We start from the raw sequence: 16,479 nt of genomic DNA on the forward strand, positions 1-16,479 counted from the left end.
ACATGCCATCACCACCAGCAAATGGAGTGCAACCAGTTCTGCAACACAAACATAGGTGACCTTCATGGTGCCAGATCATCACAGTCCTTTGCATGTGTTAAGAGTCCCCCAGCCAGAAGGCAAAGATTACGATCATAATCAAATACCAAAGCCAAATAAAGAGCTGGGCTGAGGTACTCCTATTGTCACAGAGCTGCAAACCAGCAGATTCTGTTTTGTCTAAGCCACACAAAGTAGGGCCTGTTTCCTTCCATGCGCTAGGAAAGAGCATGGGGTTTGCATGGAAGAAGCTCTAGAAATAAAAGGAGCTGTAAAAAATCTCAGCCACTTTTATGCAACATTTCAGAGAAAGCCACTAACCTTTAGGAAAGGACAAAGGAGGGAAAGCACCAGCCCCATAAGAATTTACTGGAGAAAGATCTGAGCAGGAAGGGAACACAAACAAGAACTCTAAACCTGGGGTTTGATTATCATCTTTCTTCAGTTCTTTGCTGTTGAAACTCCAGTGAAATCACGATCCCAGAGGAACCACACTGCTGTGGATCTAAAGTCTGGGGACTGAGGGGTAGTCAAAGTAGACAAGGCTTGGGAGTTGTTACTGCTGTGCCATCTAGCTGTGCTAGTCTAGAGCACAGGTGGGCAACAAGGTGTTAAATGTACTTAAGTCCTACCTATATTACAGGCATCACCAATGCAGCTGCAACTTGAGAGTTAAGTATCCAAAAAGGCTTGGTACAGATTCAGAGACACGCACTACCACAGGACCTACATGCCTTCAGAAGCCCAAGCACATGCATGATTCCAGACTGTTTGCTCCCTACGAGTAACAACTCGCCAGGATTGCCATGCAGTTACTCCCTCTGCAACCATCCAGAGCCCACCTATCATTTTCTAAGTGCCAATGATGATTTGTAAGAGCCAGTGATAATCTGTAAATTACTGCTTATAAAGTTGTGGGACTAACAACATTGACTTTATCCAGCATGCAAACCAAGCTGCCTCTGTGAGCACAACCTGCCAGCTGTGATCACGTCTAACAGATCAGGCCAAGAGCTCCAGCTCATTTGTGCTTAGCATCTGCATAGAATTTGAACTCAGGGCTCCCATGGAAAGATCAACGTGCTAGTCCCCTGAGCCACCAGGCACTTCCTCTCCCCTCACTGTGATGTTTCTGAATAAGACGACCCTGACTGCTTCTCTGCTGCTGTGCATAGACAATACCCACTGATATAAATGAGGTACCAAGTGGGCTGCCCCAGCAGCACTTGTGCCAGAATGTCGCAAGAGCTTCACTACCTCTCTGCTCCCCTGCTCCAGTACCAGGCTGGCACTTGCAGATCCCACTCTTCCTCATACCAGCCCACTCAACCTCTGGAAACCCTCCATGCAGCCCAGAAAGATGGCTCTGCTCTCTCTCAGCATAAGTGCCTGGACTGAAGACAACAAACCTGCTAAAGTACCCCCTTCACCTCCAAGCAAAAACACCCCAGCACAACAGCTCATTCCCTCCTGCAAACCCCAGGGACCAGAGCACATGCTGAGCCCAGTCCTAAGGGGCCAACTTTCTTTGCTGCCTCCAACTGCCAGCAGCTAAGCTGACCTAATAAGCATGCGTTTCAGTGTGCTGCCTTCCCTCGCTCTGCTCCCTTGTGCATGCAACAAGACATAAGCACACAGGATCCCAGCACTCACAACCTGCAATATCAGTGGCTCACCAGTGGACAAGCAAAGCACACAGAGGGGTTTTTCATTCATCCTTCAAGGAGCAGGACAGCCTCGCCTGCAAGGAACAGAGCCCTCCCGCATGGGAGGCAGCCTCCCAAAACTCAGCCTCACCAAGGCACTGAGATTGCTCAGGCTTAGCAGACCCAAAACAAAGGGTGTCACCACACTTAGATACCACAGGCAGGGACACACATTGGGCAGACGGTGGCTTGGATGTGGCCAGGTCCAAGGGGCAGCACTGACTCTCTGGGACTGCACACACATTAAAACAGGGGTCCGCAAAATGGCAGATCTGGCCAGTGGCCAGACTCCATTTCCCAGCAGCCCCTGCCTGCATTGCTGAGGCCAGTTTCCATGGAGACTGCAGCATTGGTGGCGCCATGACGGTGTAGGGCCAGGGTTTCCATGGAGAATGGCCGGTGTAAGTGGTTGGGGGCTGGAGCTGGGATCTTGCAACGGTGAGAGTATGATCTGAAGGCAGGGCAGAGCCACGATCTGCTGCCTGCGTGCCTCTACCCAGAGTATGCAGGCAGCAGATCAAAGCTGTGCCCCCTTTCTGGACCACGCTGTCACTGCCACGAGATCCCAGGCCCAGAGCAGCTCCCCACCCAGCTGCATGCCCTGCCAGCACTGCTGGGGCTAGTCTCCATGGAAACCCTGGCCCTGCTGTCAGGGTGCCACTCCCACTGGAGTTTCCATGGAAACCAGCAGCAGCAACACAGGCATGGGTGGTTGGGAAACAGAGTTCACCTCAAGCCCAATCCAGCTGATGGGCTGGACTTTGTCTGCCCCTGCATTAAGGCATGTCAGGCAGGGCATATGGCTTCTTTCCCCACGCAAGACAGGGTGCTCACAGGGTGCCCTGCCTAGGTTGCAATATGGGTAACTCCATTCTGCCAACCAAAGCTCCTCCATGCTTTCAATTAGACACAGAAATTGCTTTCCCTTCCTGTCTGTGCTGCTGGGGCTGGCTCCATTTCAGCAATCCCTGTGCATAAAGAGTTGGGGAAGCACTCTGAGATCCTCTGGAAGGAGTCGCTGTATCAATTAAGGTCATACTGAATTACCTGGCCTGGGAATTTAGCCATCTGGAGACCAACCCCCCCCCCCCCCCCCCAAACCTTGCAGGTTCCCTGTCTGCTATCACTGCTGCCAAGCAACTTCCTGGAAGACCGCTGCTAGCAAGCAGAGGCAGCGTTGCTAGAGAGATTGGTTTAGCAGCAGCAGCCTCCTTCCCATTCAGCTCTTTCTCTGCACCATGCTGGGGCCTCAGCCCGAGACAAGGGCCTACAAACCTACAGAGCACCGCCCTCCCTCAGCAGAGGGCTACTTACCTCAGCACTCACATAGAGCCACAGCATCTTAGTAAACAACCAGCCTGCTGCAGGCAGCCACTGAGGTTGAGAAAAAGCCCCTTCCTGACTGAACAAAGCCAGCACATCACAGAGGGGTTGATGCTTATTGGCTGGGCCAAGGCTAAGCAGGAGGGCAGCCCTGGGGCCAGCTCACCTGAGCACAAGCCATGCCTCGAGAGAGGTCTACAGCACTACTGCCACACCACCAAGGCTGCAGACATGTCAGCTCCGGTATGCTGGGATGGAACAGCCCCCATCTGTGCTCACATGGGACAGCGCCAGGGCAAGGGAAGGTGCCACAGGCAGTGCTGGCACTCCAGTAGGCAGCTCTCAAGGCCAGGGGGGAGCCAGTACCCTGGTTAGGTGCTTGTGTGAGCTGTTGCTAGAGGCAGCATTGTCCAGATGAAAGGTGGAACTGCAGTCCAGACCTCCCGGTGGGCTCTCAGAAGGCTGTGGCAGCTGCCACCAAAGTAATGTTGTTAGCTACAGTCCCAGCCAGCAACATGCTGCCAACCTAAAACTCTCCCAGCAGGTTCAACTGGACACACTGTTCCTCACCACTCCTGCTACATGACTCTGCTGAAAAACACTGCACTCCACCACCAAGTCAATTGTTTTTAATGACCCAAGATGGCAACTGTGAGCAGTATAACGAAACTCACTTGAGTGCTAAGTGAAATCAGGTACCAATTTCAAATGAGTGTTATAGTGAAATAGCACTAAGTGAAACAGCGTTAAGTGGGGGTTACCTGTACAGATGTATTATAAACTGCCAGATTCATATCCAGCTCCAGATGTATTACAACAGGGTTGAACTTGGGCCAAAGTATCTGAAAGAGCTTTTTGATTCTTTGGGACTAATGGCCCAACATAAGTTGGAAATAGGAGAGAAGCAACAGATTCTCTCTCCCAGACACACTTGCAACCAACAGCTAGAGCAGAACTGAGCCCTACGGTGTGTTTACAATTGCCCTGTTCAGTCTACTTTTTTAAAAGGTCCAGAGATGAGTCTTCCCAACTTTCCACAATAGGTGATTCCACAGCCCAATGCACCTTCCAATCTGGGATCTCCCCAGCCACGACATTCAGCCCCAAACTTGCTGTTCTTAACTCCATCCCCTTGCTGCCAGTTGTGCACCCAGTTATACTAGTATGCTGCAAGTACAACCCTCCCACTCCAAGACCTCCATCCCCCATCCCCTAGTCACTGGCAGGGTGCCACCTGCTGGGAAACTAAGAGACCCAACTGCTGATCATGTGCCATGCTATCCAATATCAACAGAAGCTTCTGCCAACAAAAATGGTGCCAGATCAATAGTGCATCTAATTAGAACATTTAATTGCTTCCATTGTTCATTCGGGTGCTGCTTCCCCAACCAAATCATTAGAATAATCGGCAAGAGGCTTTCGGTATTCTAGCCCTTTCCTGCTCACCCCCATCTAGATAATGGCACCACAATCCTCTCTGATATGTGAAAGAAAAGCAAGACTAATACAGACAGCCTGTCCTCCCCCTCCCCAGCCCTGGCTTCTCTCCACTGCCCCATCATTTCTGCTTTAGATACATCCCTACCAATGGCAGCCCTGACAGGTGCACACCTGGCTGCCTCTGTCTAAGCCAATAATGCTTTCGGCTGGCACTAACAGCAACAAACAAGATTAGGCAATTACAAAGGGCAACGTCATTAAAAATGTACAATCAGGTTGCTGGCTTTTCTTCCTGTAATGAAACGCTTTATGAAATGGCTCGTTCACCCCATCGAGGCGCGCTTTCCCTTCCAGACCCTGAATGCAAAAAAGAATCAAATCTAAAAATATCCTCTGATAAGTGCCATGGCAGCGACAGACACACACAGCAAAATGGGGTGGGAAGGGAGAAGGGGGAGGGGGTCAAGCGTGTGGTCAATGCCTAACAAACCTTCAGATCCTGTTTGATTGCTCCCTATTTGTATAAAATTCTAAAAGAAAGGGGGGAGCCCACAGCATTCCCTTTGTGCAGCAAGAAATGACGACTCCACCCTGTGCATTTTTCTTCTGATACTCACTAAAAGTACACACCTCCCAGATGCTTCTGCTAACCAGTATCAGGGCAGAAGGAGAGGAGATATAGGGGGAAAAATCAGACTTGGGTACACTTCCTCAGAGACCCAATCTGGGACCCACTTTTGTGTAGCTTTTGGTCCCAGCTTTGACCTGGCCTCCAATCCCACATGCAGCTGCTTTCAGTCTCCCATGTGTCCAGTGCATTGATTCTCAACCAGGGTGCTGCAGTACCCTGGGGTGCCTTGAGATCCTTTCAAGGGTGCTGTGGGGAACTATGCAATGTTAGCACTGTTAGGCATGCAAAAACTATTCACAAGACAAACCCAAAGGTGTCAGCTAGGAATCCATAGTGTTAGCCCACAGCTGGGCAGAATGTGTATGTCTGAGCCCTCTGCAATAGAAGAATTGCTCCAGTATTTTTCTGTAGGCAAAGAAACAGTGCAAACTAAAAGTTAGCATTTTCTGAGGGGAGCCTTGAACCTAACAAGGGGTGCCTGGGGTCTAAAAAGGTTGAGAACCATGGATCTAAGGGAACACACTGTAAAGGGCACTAAGAGATGACAATGACCTACTAAATCATGAGACAGCCCTTGTACATCCCACAGCAGGAGCCTGGGCCATGAAAAGAAGCATTGGGCAATGTGTAGGGGGTGTATGTGGGTGCACGTGCACCTCGAACATGGCAGTGCACCCCCTGCAAAAGGGCGGTTGCTGGTTGTTGCCACCCCCCCTACCCCCAACAATGCCATGGCCGCCTGCGGGAGCTCGCTTTGCCCCCCCCCCAGCTTCCAGGTGCATGCAGCATTTATGAAAGGAAGGATCAGACGTTAAACTGATACCACACATCATCTTAGCCAAAGGCCAAGTGCCCTAGTAAAACCGCCAACCTGCCAGAATTTGCTAAGTTGAAGTTTTGTAGTAATAGGTCTTGCACTTTTAACATAGCAGGGTCAACCTGATCCCTTTATCCAGTGCTCTGTACTGCCATGCAAGGAATCTGGAGTCCATTTCCAACCCAGGACCCTCAAGCAGATATAGGGACCAAGCCAGCTGCAGAACCAGTCATCAGCATGGACACTTCCCAGAGTAAATCCAATGGCCAGAAGGACAGGAGGCTCCAAGGTGAGGGTTATACAGAGCAAGTGGTAAGACTGAAAACATCAGCAGAATAACATAGCAAAATAAGAGTGAACTCCTCTCTGGTCGCTACTACACATGTTCTGCTCCTGTTTCAAGGCTCAGGCTGATTGACTCTAACTGCTCTGGCACTAACCTTGAGTACAAACACAACATTTTCCATGGATAAGTTAATCCTACTTACCTAGGGTAAACATAAGTCCCAATTTGCTCAGGACAGTCCTGGATTTCACCAGCAGTTCTTGGCCAGTTGATGAATATTAAAACGAGTGTGTCCCAGGTGCAGGGCTGTCCAGCAGATAAGCAGAGGTATGCAGTGCACCAGGAAGATGGGTAGGCAGGCACCACTGCTGCCTGCCTAGTGAACCATGCCACTCAGACTCCACCTCTGCCTACAGCAGCACTGCTGACTTCAGAGACGAGTGGGCAGGGGGAAGGGAGAGACATTGTCCCAAATGTCCCAGATTTCCTTATGGTCACTCTATACTTATCCCCATTTTATACAGTAGAAAACTGAGGCACAGAACTCCTGACTCATCCTCAGCACCCCAGCATTACTGGCTCTCAGGCATGTACTCACCTCACTGGTCACCACACTCCGTGATTAGCATAAGGCCCCTATGACTTGGCTCTGGGCCCAGTGGGACAACAGCCTGGCCCAAACGTTCCTCTTCCATGGCATTTTTGTGGTCTCGGAGTGTTTAGCTCCCATTGGACGAGTGAAAGTTGGGTGCATCTACCTCTCAGACAAGGTATCCATTGCCAACCCTCTGGAGAAGAGCCCCTGGTAGCACACTCCATGCCCAAACAGATATTCCACTGATGAGACCAACCCTGTGGCGACCCAGGCTGAGCCAGCTCTTTAGCCACCCTTTTACCATTTTACTCCTGCATTCAGGTCTCCGGCAACACAGCAGCTTCTAACTCAAAATTAAAGCAGCAGTGACTGGTGCTGTGGATCAGGACTGTAGAACACTAGGGCTTCATTACAGAGGTGGAATCCCCTGCTCTCCCCTCCTATTCCCACTGGGGCGACTTTCACCAACCCCTCCCTAAGTGCCAGCACGTTCATAGGATGACATGCCTTGCCACTGCTTCCTAGCACTGCAGACATGTAGGATTCCCCCCCACTCCAACAAAAAATCTGATGCTTCTTTTTTCCACCATGACTACAATGAAAACCCGCTGACTCAGAAAGGCATCTGACTGCTTTAATGAGAACAATGGGCTGTTCAGCCAAAGCTGTCACACTATCAATGCGAGCGCATTTTTAGACGCTGTGTTAGAACAGTGTATTTATAATTGCATGTATGTGTGTACTCACGCGGGTGCCTCTGATACAGCGGGGCTTCACGTCTCTGTGCTTTCGCTGCTGCTCTCAGAACAATGCAGCTGACTTTGGAGCAGGCGTGGAGCTCAACATGACAGGCACTGTGTCAGAATTTAATGTGCTGTGGTAGATGCCATCCTTGCTAAGTTCTTGCCTTAAAACTGAAACCCCCATTTAAAATTACATTATTTCCATCCAAACTCTTCGTGTCCTGCTTTGCTACCATCCGAGACCCTCAGACAAGGAGACTGTCTTCACAACACCTCTGGGAGATGGGGAAACATTACATGATTTTACAAATGCAGAAACCAATTCATACAATGATTAAATGATTTGCCTTGGCTCTCACAGGAAGGCTGTAGCAGAACTGGAAATTGAACAATCTCCCCTCTTCTGAGAACTCTAACACAAAGGCCATCCTCACTATCTTCCCAATAATTCGTTTGCAGAGGAAGATTTTCAAAGATGCAACCAACAGTCAGGAACTTAACAGTCCTGTGTACCTTGAAAAATCTCCCTCTGATAGGACAAAACCTTTTGGCAGCAGTACAGCAAGATAAAGAGTGTTTGGGAAGACAAGAGTAGCATTTCAATTTCCAGGGGACTAGATAATCCTTATTGTTGCTAATGTCTCAACCCCAGGATATAAAGGCTATTACCACAGAAAGAAACAGATTTTCCCTTAACTGGGCACTCAGGCCATCAGAGGGGACACAGCCTTCCAGCCCTGTGAAAGTTTTCATGATCTCAGGTTTTCCCTTTCTACCTCAGGACAAGACCACTTAAATATCCCCCCGCCAAAAAAAAAAAATAAAAAGGAAAAAAAAAAGCAAACAGTGAAATGACACTCATCCTCAAGTTGGCCCCTATTCTTGTGGTCAGGCAGCAGCGTCAGGATGGGGGAGTCCAATATACAAGGCATTTGTCTCAATCAGGTGGAAGAGGGATTGGAACCTTCATCCTCCACCAGCCAGGTCACTACTGTGGCCACCAAGCTACTGGGTCACTCTCTCTTGCCCATCTGAACCAAAAATGCCTTCCTGGCTCTGTGAAACCTTTCCTAGAAGCGTCCTCACACCCCAGATCATTCACCCAAAATGTGTTGCGTGGCCAAATCAGCATTTTTCCAACCAGTAATAGAAAGGTTTGACCAAAACTTTCTGGCTGGCTCCAACTATAGTATCATCATCATCATCATCCAAATGACATGCCAAGAGACAGCATCACTTGGACCTCCACCAAGGCCAAGCGTGCCATCCATTCACCCCAACAAGCCTGACAGCACACAGAGCCTGCAGAGGAGCCATGTCAGACTAGCTTCCCGAGATGTATGTGCTCCCAGCACACTCCTAATGATCACAAGCAGAGCTTCACTGTTTATAGGAATGTCTGATTTAATGCCTCCATTACCACCTGAAGTTGCTGTTAAAGCAATAAACACAACGCATTGATTGTAAATAGAAGAGACATAAATACTTCACAACCATTGAGGACTCCAGTGGCAAAAGGACACAGGGGAAGCCTGTGCTAGGCACAAAGATAAGTGGCCTAGTTGAGGGGGAGATAAGGGAGGAGGTGTTTGTAATGTTGCATGCAGCCTGTATGCCCATCGGGACTAGAATCAGAGCCAGGCCATGCACAAGATCCTGTGATACTCAGCATGTGGCAGTCCCATGCATGCAGGTGTAAGTGCGTGTGCGTACGCAGGGGAGAGAGGGAGTGGTGGCGGGTCTGGGCATAGGAATGTCAGTTGTAGATCTGGCGTACGCCCTGACAATCAATAGCTGGCACCAACAGCTCAGTGCAATCCCTGTTCCTCCTGCCAGGGCTGAAGGCAGCATTCAGTGGAGTCTGCAAAGCATGGGTCCAATTCAAAAGTATGGGCTCCAATACCAAGGAGTTGCCTACATAAACAAACAATAGGCTCCAGTCCAGCAACCCAAGAGACTGAAGCTGCAAAAATGCCTTCCGAGTATAGAGGAATTACCCCATGCTGGCTGTCTTGCAGCCTCTCCCCAGATCACATTGCTAAACCTTAACTTGTTTGAAGGAGACAAAGGAGCAGCAAACAAAGCTGCGAAAGCAACTCCCTGCTGGCACAGTTGTAGCCTGGGCTGTAGGCAGTCCATATTGCAAGAGCAAATGTGGTCTGATGGGTACAGAGGTCTCCAGTGGGCTGCAGCAAGGTAAAGCACAAAGAAACAGGTCTGTGTTCAATCCAGCCTATAAGCATCATCACCAGTGGGGGGAGGGGATGAGGCTTGTGGATAGAGAGCAGGCTGGGAAACACCCTCTCTCAGAGCTTCCTTACAGAAGGTAAAGGACTACCTGGAAGAGGAATCATTCTGGATGGCCCAGCGGGACATAACTGGGAGCAGTAATATGGTTACTTTATCTGTATAGCTCAGAAAAAGAAAAATATCAAACAAGCCCAATGGGAGAGCGCGAAGAAAAAAGGAAAGGACCGTTTATACCACAGGCCAGGGAAAACTTCATGACAGCAAAATCAATTGGAACTTGAAAAGACATCCCCAGGGAAGCAAGGGAAGCCACGCCTCTGAGGACATTTCAGACTAGGACCTTGCCATCTCTCCCCCTTCCCAGATTTAGTGGACCTGTCGAACACCACATTCCGTCTTTTCTTTGTTCGGAGAAGAGCCCAGGATGTGATATGCGAGGGAGATCAGTAGCAATGCAAGAGGCGAATAATGCCATGGCGGAGCCCCGAAGGGAAATAATCCGTTTTGCAATCACACTTAAGTTCAAGGAAGGGGGTCCCATACCTTTGCACAGCCTCCCGTGGAATTGGCCAATTAAGCAAATGCTGAGCTTCATTATACCACCAAAGCCTACCTCCTACCATATGATGAGATTCCAAAAATAATCACAGAAATATGCGGGGACCCATTCCAAGTTGTTCCTGGCTCCCTGCACGCTCTCTGCTAATGTAAATTATCCTCCCAAAATCAACGGACCTGTGATTAACTGCTATTAAGGGCACAACAGCAGCTTCGAATTAAGGGGAATTCCTGTGGCTGGATTTTCCCCCTGGAATTCCTTATTCTGCTTTGCATCCTGAACCCTTTAGGTGACCAGGATCGCTTGTGGCAGAGGGACCTGGGATCATAGGGATTTTCACCCCCATTTCCCGTTGCCCGTTTAACTCCTCAGCTGCCAGGGGCGAGGCAACAGAGTCCTGACCCGCTTTTGAGCACCGCTGTGGACACCCACGTCTTAACACGCACCAGATCCCCAGCACCGGGTGGAAAACAACCAGGGTGGGCGCAGCACATCATAACAAAGCCATAACAAAGCCTGGATCACCTCAGGCCCAAGTCTGCCCCTGCTGGAGTCAGGAACGCCTACGGGAGCACGCAGGTGTGCCCACTGCCAACACAAGGGAAGAGGGAGAGCGCGGTTTGCTGGGCACGGATCCACACCCACCTGCTGGCACGCACACGCCCCGCCCAAAGCTTTAGGTAAATAAACCGCTGTTTACAGGGAGAGGTTACAGGAAACTAACTGGGGAGGTGCCGGAAGGATCCCAGGGGGTCCGAGACAGGCACCCGAGATCCAGCTGGGCGTGGCGGTGCCCCCCCGGCTCCCTGACAGGCAACAGGTCCCGGGCTCCTGCCCTGGGGGTGCCCGGCACGGCGCCGCGCCGCGCTCCCGGCAGCTCCCTGCGCCCTGCTCTGCCCAAAGCAGGTAGAGCCCATCTGGCCCTTCCCGGAAACTTTCCCGCGGCTCCGGCCTCTGCCGCTCCCCTGCCCGGCTCCTCCCGGCTGCAGCGAGCTGGGGCACCCTCCGCCTCGCACAAAGCCTGTCCTCCGCGCCGCGGGGACCGAGCAGCGGCGGGGCGGGGCGGCCACCCCGGAGCACCTGGGCGCGAGCCCCCCACTCCCGGGCGTGACAACCGAGCTCCCCGGGCCGGCGCTCACCTGCGGGCGATGGGGCCGGGCAGGCAGGCGCAGAGCCGCGTCCCCGCCCGGCAGCCGGCGAGGAGGAACCGGGGACGGGACGGGACGGGACGGGACGGGACGCGCGAGGCAGCTGCAGCCGCGGAGCCGGGGGCGGAATGAGCGGCGGGCGCGGGAGCAGCCTCCGCAGAGCGGCGCCGCGATCGCCGCCTAGTGCCGCCGCCCCTGCCCGCCGGCGCCTCCCCCGGCCCGGCCGCCCCTCCCCCCTCCCTCCCCCGGCGCGGGCGGCAGGGGGCGTCTGCCGCGTCCTCCGCAGTCCGGCGCCGCCACTGCCGCGCATCGGGGCCCGGCCCCGGCCCCGGCGGAGCCGCCGCTCACCCGCGTGTCGGGCTGGGAGGCCGGAGGGGGAGCAGCCCCCGGGCTGGCAGGCAGCAGAGCCGAGCTGCGCCCCCACGGCTGCGGGTTTGCAGGAGCGGGGCGCCGGGCGCCAGAGCCAGCAGCAGCGACACGGGCTGCTGTAGGGCACCTTTGCCCCCACGCGACACCCATGTCCCCGCTTCTTGCCAGCCTTCCCCGAGCGCCGCTCCACGTCCATCCTCCTGCCCAGGAGGGCGTCAGGCCGCGCCAAGCCCAGTTGACCCAAGGGTTTAACTTAGCTCCGTTTCACGGGGGCCTGGGAGAAGTGTGGAGAGGAGGCGGCTCGCATTCGCCAGTGCGGGAGCGGTCTTGCACTTTCCGTGAGAGTCAGGTAACCCAATCCCCAGCCTGCATGGCAGCGTCCCGCAGGACAGGCCAGAGGTTCCGGTACACTGGCAGAAAGCAGCTGTCTCATGAATGCTCTTTTGGGGTAAGGGGCTGTCATTTTGCTCGGTGGTTGTGCAGCACAAAGCAGCCCTCCCTAGTCATGGACCAGGTCCCTAAGGTGCTGCCACAGTGCAAAAAACCTGCAGCAGCAAAGATAATGCAAGTAGGGAAACTGCTGTATTCATAGACAGGCAAGAAAGGGCTAAGCTCTTTGAAGACAAAGCACAGAACAAATGTAGCTAGCTTCACCCAGCAGACGCCTGAGAGAAACACAAGATCTCCCATGCCATGAGGTTATGCCTTTTCCCTTGTTTCTGTCAATAATCATTGAGAGCTTGGGGTTAGTCTTGCTTTTGTACCAAGGGCTGATCTTAAGGGCCTATTGTTCCCTTAATGCAGTCAGTTCTAGCTGAATGCAGGACTAGGCAGAGCCTGTTAAGTTACTGGATTTCCTTATATGGTTCAGCTGTGTTGTTCTATTATCGGGCATTGTATCTGTCATTGGTTACCATAATGATCTTTAGAAGATTTAAAAATAAAGGAACTGGTAAAGTGAGTTTCAGGAGGGGTCAGCCTAATAAGCTGCCCTTCCTATATATCTTTCAAGTAAGGAAAAAAGTGATCAGTTGCAGCATTTTATTGCTGGTGAACTCAAAGAAGAAAGAACAAAAAATGTTGCCAGATTGTACTGCAGTTCAAATATCTGTCCATGTATATGTAAATCAGGGGTTGGTCTTAGGCTTTTGACAAGTTGCTACCATGGCACTGAATGCCATCAAATCAGAAGAGTCACCTCTACACATCTTTTTTACAGGCTGCACCCCCTGCCAGTAGCACCTGGGTGCATTACTGGAGCATGCACCATCATGACTAGGCTAAGCCCTGGTTGGGTCTTACAATTTTTGGTGCTACAAACTGGGCCTAAGATTTCCACACAGCACTGCTCAGCTTCCCCCAGGGGCTTCACATGTGCAAACCTTAGGAAATCTTCCATTTAGCCAAAGGTAGAAAACTGCATCTGTCTTCACCACTGTGGAGTCCCCAGTACATGTTCAACCAAACTGCATTTACTTACTGCTGTACAAATGCTTCCCTGTCTTAGTCACATTGAAGCTTTTTCTTTACAAACAAGGCAGTTCTAGGAGCAAAACAAAAGCTGTGCAGTCTAGTGGATAGATCCAGGGAGCAGAAGCCAAAAGGATTGAGGGCTCTAATCTCCTGCCGAGCTGTACAAACTTAGTCGAGCCCTGCCTCTTTAACAGCAGAAAGTCAGACTCTGCACTGGAGCCAAGCTGGACAGAGGACCTTCATTTACAAATAAAAGACATTGCAGCTTGCTACTCCGATTCCCTCTGCAGTCACAGATGGATAGATTCTTTGCTTCCAGTCCGGAGTGGTTGTGTAGTGTAGTGCACACTGTTAAATAGTTCCTGTGTTTCACCCCAGGGAAGGCTGCAATTCAATGATGAGTGAAGTCATTTGTATGCCACACTCTGCTGACCTTGTAAAGAATGTCTTCATGCTGTAAACACACAATATCATAGCTGCATTCACACATAAGTTCTCAAAAGGAACATTACCCCTACAATTGCATTCCTCTCTTTTAGGCTGTCTAATAGAAAAAGTATGTTTTTTCTACTGAACTGATTGGGATGTTTCACACACCAAAGAGCAGCTTAGAAATTGTACATGGTAGAGGTGGTTTGGGGTTTTCAGATCAAGCAGAAGGCAGGGTAGATTTACACCCTATAGACTAACTAAATCAGAGACGCATGCACTTTCATAAGCAGTGGATGGCTTCATCAGATGCTATGAAGGGATGAAGCAAGCTGCCACTAGAAAAGTAGATGCCTCTCTGATTTAGTTAGCCGATAAGGTGCAAATCTACCCTGGCTTCTTTCTGCCTTACTTCAGACTAACAGGGCTAACTACCTCTCTCTCTCTTTAGATCAATCTTTGGATGACCCATCTCAATGATGAATGCAGATTTCTTGCTTATGGCTTCCTAGAACGGACCCAAATGTGGATCTCTACTAAAGCGATAGGCAGCAGTGTGTAGAACTGAGCAAATGGAGTTTCTCCATTGTTCCTTTCAATCCCTTTTTTTTCTTTCACTGGGGACAGAAGAAGTTGTATTTTCTGTAGTTAAACATGGAGTTGAGAAGAAAAGCTCTTAACTTATGGAAAGGTCCAACCACTCACACACTTAGCTCTAGTAGTCTGAAATCTGGGGAAAACTTTAAAAATAACTCCAGCTGGCACATGATTTATTGATTATACTTCATCATATGATGAAACCTCAGCTAGTTATTCCATAAAAATCAAGACAGCTTTCAAGCATCCTTACCAAGGAAAGCAATTGAGACAGCCAGCTATGAAGCTAGTCAGAATAGGGCAGTCATATGAAATGTCACAGAAATGGTGGGGAAATGATCCAGTTCTGCAAAAAAATGTTTTAAAAACTCTAAAATTTTCTATTTTTTTAAATTAAAACCTGAAATCCAAGTCCACTGGAATTTGGTGGGTTTCACTTATTCATCAAAAATATATACAATTTTGAAAAGACATAAAACTTGACTTGTCATCAAAATAGATGTGACCAAAACCAGGGACCAGCATGTAGCCATGAATCTCCTCTGTTCCTAGCCACTCTTTCTTGGCTCCCTAGTGGTACTTTATCATCACCCAAGCCACAGGGGAGAGTAATTCAACTAACAGCCAGTGCAGTTGGATTGGGAGACCTTTGCTGGGATGGCACATGAAGGTCTCACAACAGCAGCTGACAGGCCAGATGTTCGCACCACTGGTAGAAGCACAAAAAGAAACCCCAACTAAACCCCTCCTGGGAGTTTGGTTTTCCTAACTGACCAGGAGAACAGCACCAGAGAGAAATGCAAATGCATCCTCTACCCCCTCCCTGTATGCTGTCTGGAACAAGGCAGATCTGGTCACTGAGATCTTGCCCCTTGCCTTTGGTGGGCACCAGGGTCTGTAAGTTCCAAGAGGTTCTGCTTATACTCTTTGACTAGCTGCCCCCTTCCTCTGCTGCATCGTTAAAGCACCAGAGCCCCAACCACATTGAAGCAGAGCAGAGGTGGATAGAGCCAGGAAAGCAGCAGTCCCTGAAGCACCTACTCTAACTTATCTGTCAGAGTGGAAGTCTGTCTGCTCCATTGTCTTGCCCTGCCTTGTACACAGGAAAGGAGTCTGTGGACTTGTCCTGGGTCATCCATACCAGCACGGGCGCCTGACACATGAACAGGCAAATCTGCAGTTAAGTATTTAAAACTAAGCTCTGTAGCACTGCTGTTTCTCTCCCTTAGACCAACACAATGTCTTTGACACCAGTGGAATTAGTCCTGATTTATGCCAGCGTAGGCGGGGAATCGAGTTGTGGGTTCCATTAATGTCCTTGTTTTCTTGAGGCTCATGTTACTGTAATTATTTTCCCTTTTCTCATTAAGCTTGTGCAGTCCCTGGGCATGGATCAGAGCCGCGGTTTAGCAGAGATCAAAGATAACTGCTTCCCCTCATAGTGCACTGACTTTCATTCACTTCTTCCTGTCTTATTATCATCACTAATTTCCCCGCTAAAAACAATAACCCCTAGCACTTACTAGCTTCCTATCACTATGCAAACCTTCACTAATTAGTCCTTATAATACTCCCATTAGGCAGACACAGCCCTACTGATTAGTTATTATTATAAGAAGTTATTTAACCAAATCTGACAAAACCCAAGGATGGAGTAAATTTGACCCGTGGTTTCATTCTGCTGAGTTCCAGTGTGAGCACACACATCAGGCATGCAGGTCTCAGGTGGCATAAATCAGAGCTGTCATGATTTCATTTAAGTCAGCAGGTCAGTGGGGTGTAGTTGCTATTGATCCCCAAGTGTAAGTACAAGACTGCTCTAGACCCTTGCCAAATGTCTTGCCTGGGTGACCCAGCTGTAAACAGGTACCTACTCATTTTGGCTGGGGAGTCCAAGGCAGCTGGGTATAATGCTATCCTCATCACTGCCTGGTGTACCGTTGATTATAGGCCACTGGCATGCCTCAGTCATGTTAGTCTGATGAACACTTAAACAACGTGCCACCTCCCCAGTGTTTCTGCTACAAATTTCCTCCACTGCAGTCTGCTGCTGATTTACACTCACTGAGAATCC

General features: G+C 50.3%; 1 protein-coding gene across 6 annotated transcripts in view; it reads right to left on the reverse strand.

The window, feature by feature from the left end:
- The window catches only part of EPB41L1 (erythrocyte membrane protein band 4.1 like 1), a 183,482-nt gene that overhangs the window by 133,153 nt on the left and 33,850 nt on the right, over positions 1–16,479 (reverse strand). For 5 of the 6 annotated variants that reach the window (XM_090020531.1, XM_090020536.1, XM_090020537.1 and 2 more), the window contains exon 1: positions 11,529–11,736. The exons of the other annotated variant lie outside the window; for it this stretch is intronic. The gene's annotated coding sequence lies outside the window, so the exon portion shown is untranslated. Of the gene's footprint in view, positions 1–11,528; positions 11,737–16,479 lie in introns of those variants that run through there. 6 annotated transcript variants of the gene reach the window in all.

Source organism: Crocodylus siamensis, chromosome 10, assembly GCF_052110815.1.
Source record: "Crocodylus siamensis isolate JL-2025a chromosome 10, ASM5211081v1, whole genome shotgun sequence".
Lineage (NCBI taxonomy): Eukaryota > Metazoa > Chordata > Crocodylia > Crocodylidae > Crocodylus > Crocodylus siamensis.